The sequence below is a fragment of the Rattus norvegicus genome, chromosome 17 (genome assembly GCF_036323735.1).
Source record: "Rattus norvegicus strain BN/NHsdMcwi chromosome 17, GRCr8, whole genome shotgun sequence".
NCBI lineage: Eukaryota > Metazoa > Chordata > Mammalia > Rodentia > Muridae > Rattus > Rattus norvegicus.
The window spans coordinates 59,058,229-59,069,371 of record NC_086035.1 but is presented as its reverse complement, the minus strand read 5'-3'; positions in this window follow the sequence as shown (position 1 = coordinate 59,069,371).

The following is an 11,143-nucleotide window of genomic DNA, read 5'->3' as shown; positions in this document are numbered from 1 at the left end:
CACAGGTAAGACCAACTTTTCTGCTGCAAGTGACCTGCCTGGTGAAGTCAAGACACAGGCCCACAGGAACAGCTGAAGACCTATAGATAGGAAAAACTACACGCCCGAAAGCAGAACACTCTGTCCCCATAACTAGGTGAAAGAAAACAGGAAAACAGGTCTACAGCACTCCTGACACACAGGCTTATAGGACAGTCTAGCCACTGTCAGAAATAGCAGAACAAAGTAACACTAGAGATAATCTGATGGCGAGAGGCAAGCACAGGAACCCAAGGAACAGAAACCAAGACTACATGGCATCATCGGAGCCCAATTCTCCCACCAAAACAAACATGGAATATCCAAACACACCAGAAAAGCAAGATATAGTTTCAAAATCATATTTGATCATGATACTGGAGGACTTCAAGAAAGACGTGAAGAACTCCCTTAGAGAAACACAGGAAAACATTAATAAACAAGTAGAAGCCTACAGAGAGGAATCGCAAATATCCCTGAAAGAATTCCAGGAAAACACAATCAGACAGTTGAAGGAATTAAAAATGGAAATAGAAGCAATCAAGAAAGAACACATGGAAACAACCCTGGATATAGAAAACCAAAAGAAGAGACAAAGAGCTGTAGATACAAGCTTCACCGACAGAATACAAGAGATGGAAGAGAGAATCTGAGGAGCAGAAGATTCCATAGAAATCATTGACTCAACTGTCAAAGATAATGTAAAGCAGAAAAAGCTACTGGTCCAAAACATACAGGAAATCCAGGACTCAATGAGAAGATCAAACCTAAGGATAATAGGTATAGAAGAGAGTGAAGACTCCCAGCTCAAAGGACCAGTAAATATCTTCAACAAAATCATAGAAGAAAACCTCCCTAACTTAAAAAAAGAGATACCCATAGGCATAAAAGAAGCCTACAGAACTCCAAATAGATTGGACCAGAAAAGAAACACCTCCCATCACATAATTGTCAAAACACCAAATGCACAAAATAAAGAAAGAATATTAAAAACAGTAAGGGAAAAAGCTCAAGTAACATATAAAGGCAGACATATCAGAATCACACCAGACATTTCGCCAGAAACTATGAAGGCCAGAAGATCCTGGACTGATGTCATACAGACCCTAAGAGAACACAAATGCCAGCCCAGGTTACTGTATCCTGGAAAACTCTCAATTAACATAGATGCAGAAACCAAGATATTCCATGACAAAACCAAATTTACACAATATCTTTCTACAAATACAGCACTACAAAGGATAATAAATGGTAAAGCCCAACATAAGGAGGCAAGCTATACCCTAGAAGAAGCAAGAAACTAATCGTCTTGGCAACAAAACAAAGAGAAGAAAAGCACACAAACATAACCTCACATCCAAATATGAATATAACAGGAAGCAATAATCACTATTCCTTAATATCTCTCAACATCAATGGCCTCAACTCCCCAATAAAAAGACATAGATTAACAAACTGGATACGCAACGAGGACCCTGCATTCTGCTGCCTACAGGAAACACACCTCAGAGACAAAGACAGACACTACCTCAGAGTGAAAGGCTGGAAAACAACTTTCCAAGCAAATGGTCTGAAGAAGAAAGCTGGAGTAGCCATTCTAATATCAAATAAAATCAATTTTCAACTAAAAGTCATCAAAAAAGATAAGGAAGGACACTTCATATTCATCAAAGGAAAAATCCACCAGGATGAACTCTCAATCCTAAATATCTATGCCCCAAATACAAGGGCACCTACATACGTAAAAGAAACCTTACTAAAGCTCAAAACACACATTGCACCTCACACAATAACAGTAGGAGATTTCAACACCCCACTCTCATCAATGGACAGATCATGGAAACAGAAAATAAACAGAGACGTAGACAGACTAAGAGAAGTCACGAGCCAATTGGACTTAAGAGATATTTATAGAACATTCTATCCTAAAGCAAAAGGATATACATTCTTCTCAGCTCCTCATGGTACTTTCTCCAAAATTGACCATATAATTGGTCAAAAAACGGGCCTCAACAGGTACAGAAAGATAGAAATAATCCCATGCGTGCTATCCAACCACCACGGGCTAAAGCTGGTCTTCAATAACAATGAGGGAAGAACGCCCACATACATGTGGAAGTTGAACAAAGTTCTACTCAACGATAACCTGGTCAAGGAAGAAATAAAGAAAGAAATTAAAGACTTTTTAGAATTTAATGAAAATGAAGGAACTACATACCCAAACTTATGGGACACAATGAAAGCTGTGCTAAGAGGAAAACTCATAGCGCTGAGTGCCTGCAGAAAGAAACAGGAGAGAGCATATGTCAGCAGCTTGACAGCACACCTAAAAGCTCTAGAACAAAAAGAAGCAAATACACCCAGGAGGAGTAGAAGGCAGGAAATAATCAAACTCAGAGCTGAAATCAACCAAGTAGAAACAAAAAGGACCATAGAAAGAATCAACAGAACCAAAAGTCGGTTCTTTGAGAAAATCAACAAGATAGATAAACCCTTAGCCAGACTAACGAGAGGACACAGAGTGTGTCCAAATTAACAAAATCAGAAATGAAAAGGGAGACATAACTACACATTCAGAGGAAATTCAAAAAATAATCAGATCTTACTATAAAAGCCTATATTCAACAAAACTTGAAAATCTACAGGAAATGGACAATTTCCTAGACAGATACCAGGTACCGAAGTTATATCAGGAACAGATAAACCAGTTAAACAACCCCATAACTCGTAAGGAAATAGAAGCAGTCATTAAAGGTCTCCCAACCAAAAAGAGCCCAGGTCCAGACAGGTTTAGTGCAGAATTCTATCAGACCTTCATAGAAGACCTCATGCCAATATATCCAAAATATTCCACAAAATTGAAATAGATGGAGCACTACCGAATTCCTTCTATGAAGCCACAATTACTCTTATACCCAAACCACACAAAGACCCAACAAAGAAAGAGAACTTCAGACCAATTTCCCTTATGAGTATCGACGCAAAAATACTCAATAAAATTCTGACAAACCGAATCCAAGAGCACATCAAAACAATCATCCACCATGATCAAGTAGGCTTCATCCCAGGCATGCAGGGATGGTTCAATATACGAAAAACCATCAACGTGATCCATTATATAAATAAACTGAAAGAACAAAACCACATGATCATTTCATTAGATGCTGAGAAAGCATTTGACAAAATTCAACACCCCTTCATGATAAAAGTCCTGGAAAGAATAGGAATTCAAGGCCCATATCTAAACATAGTAAAAGCCATATACACCAAACCAGTTGCTAACATTAAACTAAATGGAGAGAAACTTGAAGCAATCCCACAAAAATCAGGGACTAGACAAGGCTGCCCACTCTCTCCCTACTTATTTAATATAGTTCTTGAAGTTCTAGCCAGAGCAGTCAGACAACAAAAGGAGGTCAAGGGGATACAGAGCGGAAAAGAAGAAGTCAAAATATCACTATTTGCAGATGATATGATAGTATATTTAAGTGATCGCAAAAGTTCCACCAGAGAACTACTAAAGCTGATAAACAACTTCAGCAAAGTGGCTGGGTATAAAATTAACTCAAATAAATCAATAGCCTTCCTCTACACAAAAGAGAAACAAGCCGAGAAAGAAATTAGGGAAACGACACCCTTCATAATAGACCCAAACAATATAAAGTACCTCGGTGTGACTTTAACCAAGCAAGTAAAAGATTTGTACAATAAGAACTTCAAGACTCTGAAGAAAGAAATTGAAGGGGGGCTGGGGATTTAGCTCAGTGGTAGAGCGCTTACCTAGGAAGCACAAGGTCCTGGGTTCGGTCCCCAGCTCCGAAAAAAAGAACCAAAAAAAAAAAAAAAAAAAAAAAAAAGAAAGAAATTGAAGAAGACCTCAGAAGATGGAAAGATCTCCCATGCTCATGGATTGGCAGGATTAATATAGTAAAAATGGCCATTTTACCAAAAGCAATCTACAGATTCAATGCAATCCCCATCAAAATACCAATCCAATTCTTCAAAGAGTTAGACAGAACAATTTGCAAATTCATCTGGAATAACAAAAACCCAGGATAGCTAAAACTATCCTGAACAATAAAAGGACTTCAGGGGGAATCACTATCCCTGAACTCAAGCAGTATTACAGAGCAATAGTGATAAAAACTGCATGGTATTGGTACAGAGACAGACAGATAGACCAATGGAATAGGATTGAAGACCCAGAAATGAACCCACACACCTATGGTCATTTGATTTTTGACAAAGGAGCCAAAACCATCCAATGGAAAAAAGATAGCATTTTCAGCAAATGGTGCTGGTTCAACTGGAGGGCAACATGTAGAAGAATGCAGATCGATCCATGTTTATCACCCTGTACAAACCTTAAGTCAAAGTGTATCAAGGACCTCCACATCAAACCAGATACACTCAAACTAATAGAAGAAAAACTAGGGCAGCATCTCGAACACATGGGCACTGGAAAAAATTTCCTGAACAAAACACCAATGGCTTATGCTCTAAGATCAAGAATTGACAAATGGGATCTCATAAAACTGCAAAGCTTCTGTAAGGCAAAGGACACTGTGGTTAGGACAAAACGGCAACCAACAGATTGGGAAAAGATCTTTACCAATCCTACAACAGATAGAGGCCTTACATCCAAAATATACAAAGAACTCAAGAAGTTAGACCACAGGGAGACAAATAACCCTATTAAAAAATGGGGTTCAGAGCTAAACAAAGAATTCACAGCTGAGGAATGCCGAATGGCTGAGAAACACCTAAAGAAATGTTCAACATCTTTAGTCATAAGGGAAATGCAAATCAAAACAACCCTGAGATTTCACCTCACACCAGTGAGAATGGCTAAGATCAAAAACTCAGGTGACAGCAGATGCTGGCGAGGATGTGGAGAAAGAGGAACAGTCCTCCATTGTTGGTGGGGTTGCAGACTGATACAACCATTCTGGAAATCAGTCTGGAGGTTCCTCAGAAAATTGGACATTGAACTGCCTGAGGATCCAGCTATACCTCTCTTGGGCATATACCCAAAAGATGCCCCAACATATAAAAAAGACACGTGCTCCACTATGTTCATCGCAGCCTTATTTATAATAGCCAGAAGCTGGAAAGAACCCAGATGCCCTTCAACAGAGGAATGGATACAGAAAATGTGGTACATCTACACAATGGAACATTACTCAGCTATCAAAAACAATGACTTTATGAAATTCATAGGCAAATGGTTGGAAATGGAAAATATCATCCTGAGTGAGCTAACCCAATCACAGAAAGACACACATGGTATGCACTCATTGATAAGTGGCTGTTAGCCCAAATGCTTGAATCACCCTAGATGCCTAGAACAAATGAAACTCAAGACGGATGATCAAAATGTGAATGCTTCACTCCTTCTTTAAAAGGGGGAACAAGAATACCCTTGGCAAGGAATAGAGAGGCAAAGATTGAAACAGAGACTGAAGGAACACCCATTCAGAGCCTGCCCCACATGTGGCCCATACATATACAGCCACCCAATTAGACAAGATGGATGAAGCAAAGAAGTGCAGGCAGACAGGAGCCGGATGTAGATCTCTCCTGAGAGACACAGCCAGAATACAGCAAATACAGAGGCGAATGCCAGCAGCAAACCACTGAACTGAGAATAGGACCCCTTTTGAAGGAATCAGAGAAAGAACTGGAAGAGCTTAAAGGGGCTCGAGACCCCATATGTACCACAATACCAAGCAACCAGAGCTTCCAGGGACTAAGCCACTACCTAAAGACTATATACATGGACTGACCTTGGACTCTGACCTCATAGGTAGCAATAAATATCCTAGTAAGAGCACCAGTGGAAGGGGAAGCCCTGGGTCCTGCTAAGACTGAACCCCCAGTGAACTAGACTGTTGGGGGGAGGGCGGCAATGGGGGAAGGATGGGGAGGGGAACACCCATAAGGAAGGGGAGGGGGGAGGGGGATGTTTGCCCGGAAATCGGGAAAGGGAATAACACTCGAAATGTATATAGGAAATACTCAAGTTAATAAAAAAAAAAGTCTCCCAACCAAAAAGAGTCCAGGTCCAGACGGGTTCAGTGCAAAATTCTATCAGACCTTTGTAGAATACCTAATACCATACCAATACTGTCCGAACTATTCCACAAAATAGAAACAGATGGAGCACTACCAAATTCCTTTTATGAAGCCACAATTACTCTTATACCAAAACCACACAAATACACAAGGAAGAAAGAGAACTTCAGGCCAATTTCCCTTATGAATATTGACACAAAAATACTCAATAAAATTCTTGCAAACCGATACCAAGAACACATCAAAATGATCATCCATCATGATCAAGTAGGCTTCATCCCAGGGATGCAGGGATTGTTTAATATATGAAAATACATCAATGTAATCCACTATATAAACAAACTCAAAGATAAGAACCACATGATCATTTCATTAGGTGCTGAGAAAGCATTTGACAAAATTCAAAACCCCTTCATGATAAAAGTCCTGGAAAGATCAGGAATTCAAGGCCCATATCTAAACATAGTAAAAGCAATATACAGCAGACCAGTAGCTAACATCAAACTAAATGGAGAGAAACTTGAAGCAATCCCACCAAAATCAGGGACTAGACAAGGCTGCCCATTCTCTCCCTACGTATTCAATATACTACTCGAAGTCCTAGCCAGAGCAATCAGAGAGTGAAAGGAGGTCAAAGGGATACAGATTGGAAGGGAAGAAATCAAAATCACAACATGCAGATGATATGATAGTGTACTTAAGTGACCCCAAAAGTTCTAACAGAAAACTACTTAACTTCAGCAAAGTGTCGGGGTATAAAATTAATTCAAACAAATCAGTAGCCTTCCTCTACTCAAAAAATAAACAGGCTGAGAAAGAAAATAAGGAAATGACACCCTTCACAATAGTTCAAAATAATATAAAATATCTTGATGTGACTTTAACTAAACAAGTATAGACATCAAGTCGTTGAAGAAAGAAATTGAGAAAGTTCTCAGAAGATGGAGAGATCTTCCATGCTCACTGATTGGCAGGACTAATATAGTAAAGATAGCCATTTTGCCAAAAGCAATCTACAGATTCAATGCAGTCCCCATCAAAATTCCTACTCAATTCGTTATAGAGATAGAAAGAGCAATTTGCAAATTCATTTGGAATAACAAAAAACCCAGGATAGCAATAAAAGAACTTCTAAGGGAATCACCATCCCTGACCTCAAGCAGTATTACAGAGCAATAGTCATAAAAACTGTATGGTATTGGTACAGACACAGGTAAATAGATCAGTGTAACAGAATTGAAGACCCAGAAATGAACCCACACACCTATGGTCACTTGATCTTTGACAAAGGAGCTAAAACCATCCAATGGAAGAAAGATAGCATTTTCAAGAAATGGTGCTGGTTCAACTGGAGGTCAGCATGAAGAATGCACGTCGATCCATTCTTATCACCCTGTACAAAGCTTAAGTCCAAGTGGATCAAGGACCTCCACATCAAACCAGATACGCTCAAACTAATAGAAGAAAAAGTGGGGAAGAGTCTCAAACACATGGGCACTGGAGAAAATTTCCTGAATAAAACACCAATGGCTCATGCTCTAAGATCAAGAATTGACAAATGACACTTCATAAAACTGCAAAGCTCCCTCTAAGGCAAAAGACATTGTCATTAGGACAAAATGGCAACCAACACATTGGGAAAAGATCTTTACCAATCCTACATCTGATAGAGGGCTAATATCCAAAATATACAAAGAATTCAAGAAGTTAGACTCCAGAAAGTCAAATAACCCTGTTAAAAATAGGGTACAAAGCTAAACAAAGCATTCTCAGCTGAGGATTATCAAATGGCCAAAAAGCATCTAAAGAAATGTTCAACATCCTTAGTCATCAGAGAAATGCAAATCAAAACAACCCTGAGATTCCACCTCACACCAGTCAGAATGGCTAAGATCAAAACCTCAGGGGACAGCAGATGCTGGCAAGGATGTGGAGAAAGAGGAACACTCCTCCATTGTTGGTGGGATTGCAAACTGGTACAACCACTCTGGAAATCAATCTGGAGGTTCCTCAGAAAATAGAACATAGTATTACCTGAGAACCCAGCTATACCTCTCTTGGGCATATACCCAAAAGATGCTCCAACATGCAACAAAAACACATGCTTCACTATGCTTGTAGCAGCCTTATTTATAATAGCCAGAAGCTGGAAAGAACCCAGATGCCCTTCAACAGAAGAACGGATTCAAAAAATGTGGTACATCTACACAATGAAGTACTACTCAGCTATCAAAAGCAATGACTTCATGAAATTCATAGGCAAATGGAATGAACTAGATAATATCATCCTGAGTGAGGTACCTCAATCGCATAAAAAAAACATTTGATATGCACTCATTGATAAGTGGATATTAGCCAAAAAGCTCAAATTACCCAAGACGCAATCCACAGGCCACTGGATGCTCAAGACGAAGGATGACCAAAATGCAGATGCTCTCACTCCTTCTTAAAAGGGGGAAAATACCTATAGGAGGGTATATGGAAGCAAAGTTTAGAGCAGCGTCTCAAGGAAAGGCCATTCAGAGACTGCCCTACATGTGACCCATATATATACAGCCACCAAATCTAGATAAGATTGATGAAGCTAAAAAATGCATGCTGAAAGGGACTGGATATAGATCTCTCCTGAGAGACACATTTAGAGCATGCCCAATAAAGAGGTCAATGCTAGTAGCAAACCACTTAACTGAGAACAGGACCCCCTTGGGGGGAATCAGAGGAAGTACTGAAAGAGTTGAAAGAGCTTGCAACCCCATAAAAACAACAATGCCAACCAACCAGAGCTTCCAGGGACTAAACCACTACCAAAAAAGCTATACATGGACTTACCCAGGGCTCCAACTGCATGTGTAGCAGACCATAGCCTTGTTGGGGCACGAGTGGAAGGGGAAGCCCTTGGTCCTATCAAGGTTGGACACCCAGTACAGGGGAATATGGGGGGGGCAGTAAGGGGGATGTATAGGGGGAATGCCCATATGGAGGAGGGGAGGGGACGGGAGAGGGAGGGGAGAGGAGGGGAGAAGATGGGGGCTTATGGACAGGAACCTGGGAAGGGGAATAACATTTGAAATGTAAGTAAAGAAATATATCTAGGCGGAGAGCTCATAGCAACACCATAAAAGCAAACTTGAGCCTCGGGACCACAGGTAAGACCAACTTTTCTGCTGCAAGCAACCTGACTGGTGACCTCGGGACACACAGAGGCAAAATTCCTCTAGGACCAGACACTTCCGGTTTTTAGCGGGAGTCCCAATCTCACTCTCCCTGCCTCCAGCTCACTGCTCCCAAACACCTTGGGAGAGAGAGCTCACCGCCTAGACAGGTGGGCACTCCTGAGGCTGCAGAGCAGAAGAGACCACCAACAGTGCCCACCCCTGCCCACATCCCTGGCCCAAGAGGAAACGGTATACGGCCTCTGGATTCCCTTGGACAAGGGCACAGGAGCAGGAAATCCCCTGCATCTGAGACACCGCCAAAACCTCAAGGGGCTGACCGGATAAACAGTTCTCTGCACCCAAATCCCACGGGAGGGAGAGCTAAACCTTCAGAGAGGCAGACACGCCTGGGAAACCAGAAGAGACTACACTTTTCCCACATCTCTGACTCCAGAGGAAAATACCAAACGCCATCTGGAACCCTGGTGCACGGAAGCTCCCGGAAAGGGCGGCGCAGATCTTCCTGGTTGCTGCGGCCGAGGAGAGCTCATAAGAAACACCCCACGAGCAAACTTGAGCCTCCGGACCACAGGTAAGACAAACCTTCCAGCTCCAAGTGACCTGCCTGGTGAACTCAAGACACAGGCCCACAGGAACAGCTGAAGACCTATAGATAGGAAAAACTACACGACCGAAAGCAGAACACTCTGTCCCCATAACTGGCTGAAAGAAAACAGGAAAACAGGTTTACAGCACTCCTGACACACAGGCTTATAGGACAGTCTAGCCACTGTCAGAAATAGCAGAACAAAGTAACACTAGAGATAATCTGATGGCGAGAGGCAAGCACAGGAACCCAAGGAACAGAAACCAAGACTACATGGCATCATCGGAGCCCAATTCTCCCACCAAAACAAACACGGAATATCCAAATACACCAGAAAAGCAAGATATAGTGTCAAAATCATATTTGATCATGATGCTGGAGGACTTCAAGAAAGACATGAAGAACTCCCTTAGAGAAACACAGGAAAACATAAATAAACAAGTATAAGCCTACAGAGAGAAATCACAAAAATCCCTGAAAGAATTCCAGGAAAACACAATCAAACAGTTGAAGGAATTAAAAATGGAAATAGAAGCAATCAAGAAAGAACACATGGAAACAACCCTGGATATAGAAAACCAAAGGAAGAGACAAGGAGCCATAGATACAAGCATCACCGACAGAATACAAGAGATAGAAGAGAGAATCTCAGGAGCAGAAGATTCCATAGAAATCATCGACTCAACAGTCAAAGATAATGTAAAAGGGAAAAAGCTACTGGTCCAAAACATACAGGAAATCCAGGACTCAATGAGAAGATCAAACCTAAGGATAATAGGTATAGAAGAGAGTGAAGACTCCCAGCTCAAAGGACCAGTAAATATCTTCAACAAAATCATAGAAGAAAACTTCCCTAACCTAAAAAAAGAGATACCCATAGGCATACAAGAAGCCTACAGAACTCCAAATAGATTGGACCAGAAAAGAAACACCTCCCGTCACATAATAGTCAAAACACCAAATGCACAAAATAAAGAAAGAATATTAAAAACAGTAAGGGAAAAAGCTCAAGTAACATATAAAGGCAGACATATCAGAATCACACCAGACTTCTCGCCAGAGACTATGAAAGCCAGAAGATCCTGGACTGATGTCATACAGACCCTAAGAGAACACAAATGCCAGCCCAGGTTACTGTATCCTGCAAAACTCTCAATTAACATAGATGGAGAAACCAAGATATTCCATGACAAAACCAAATTTACACAATATCTTTCTACAAATACAGCACTACAAAGGATAATAAATAGTAAAGCCCAACATAAGGAGGCAAGCTGCACCATAGAAA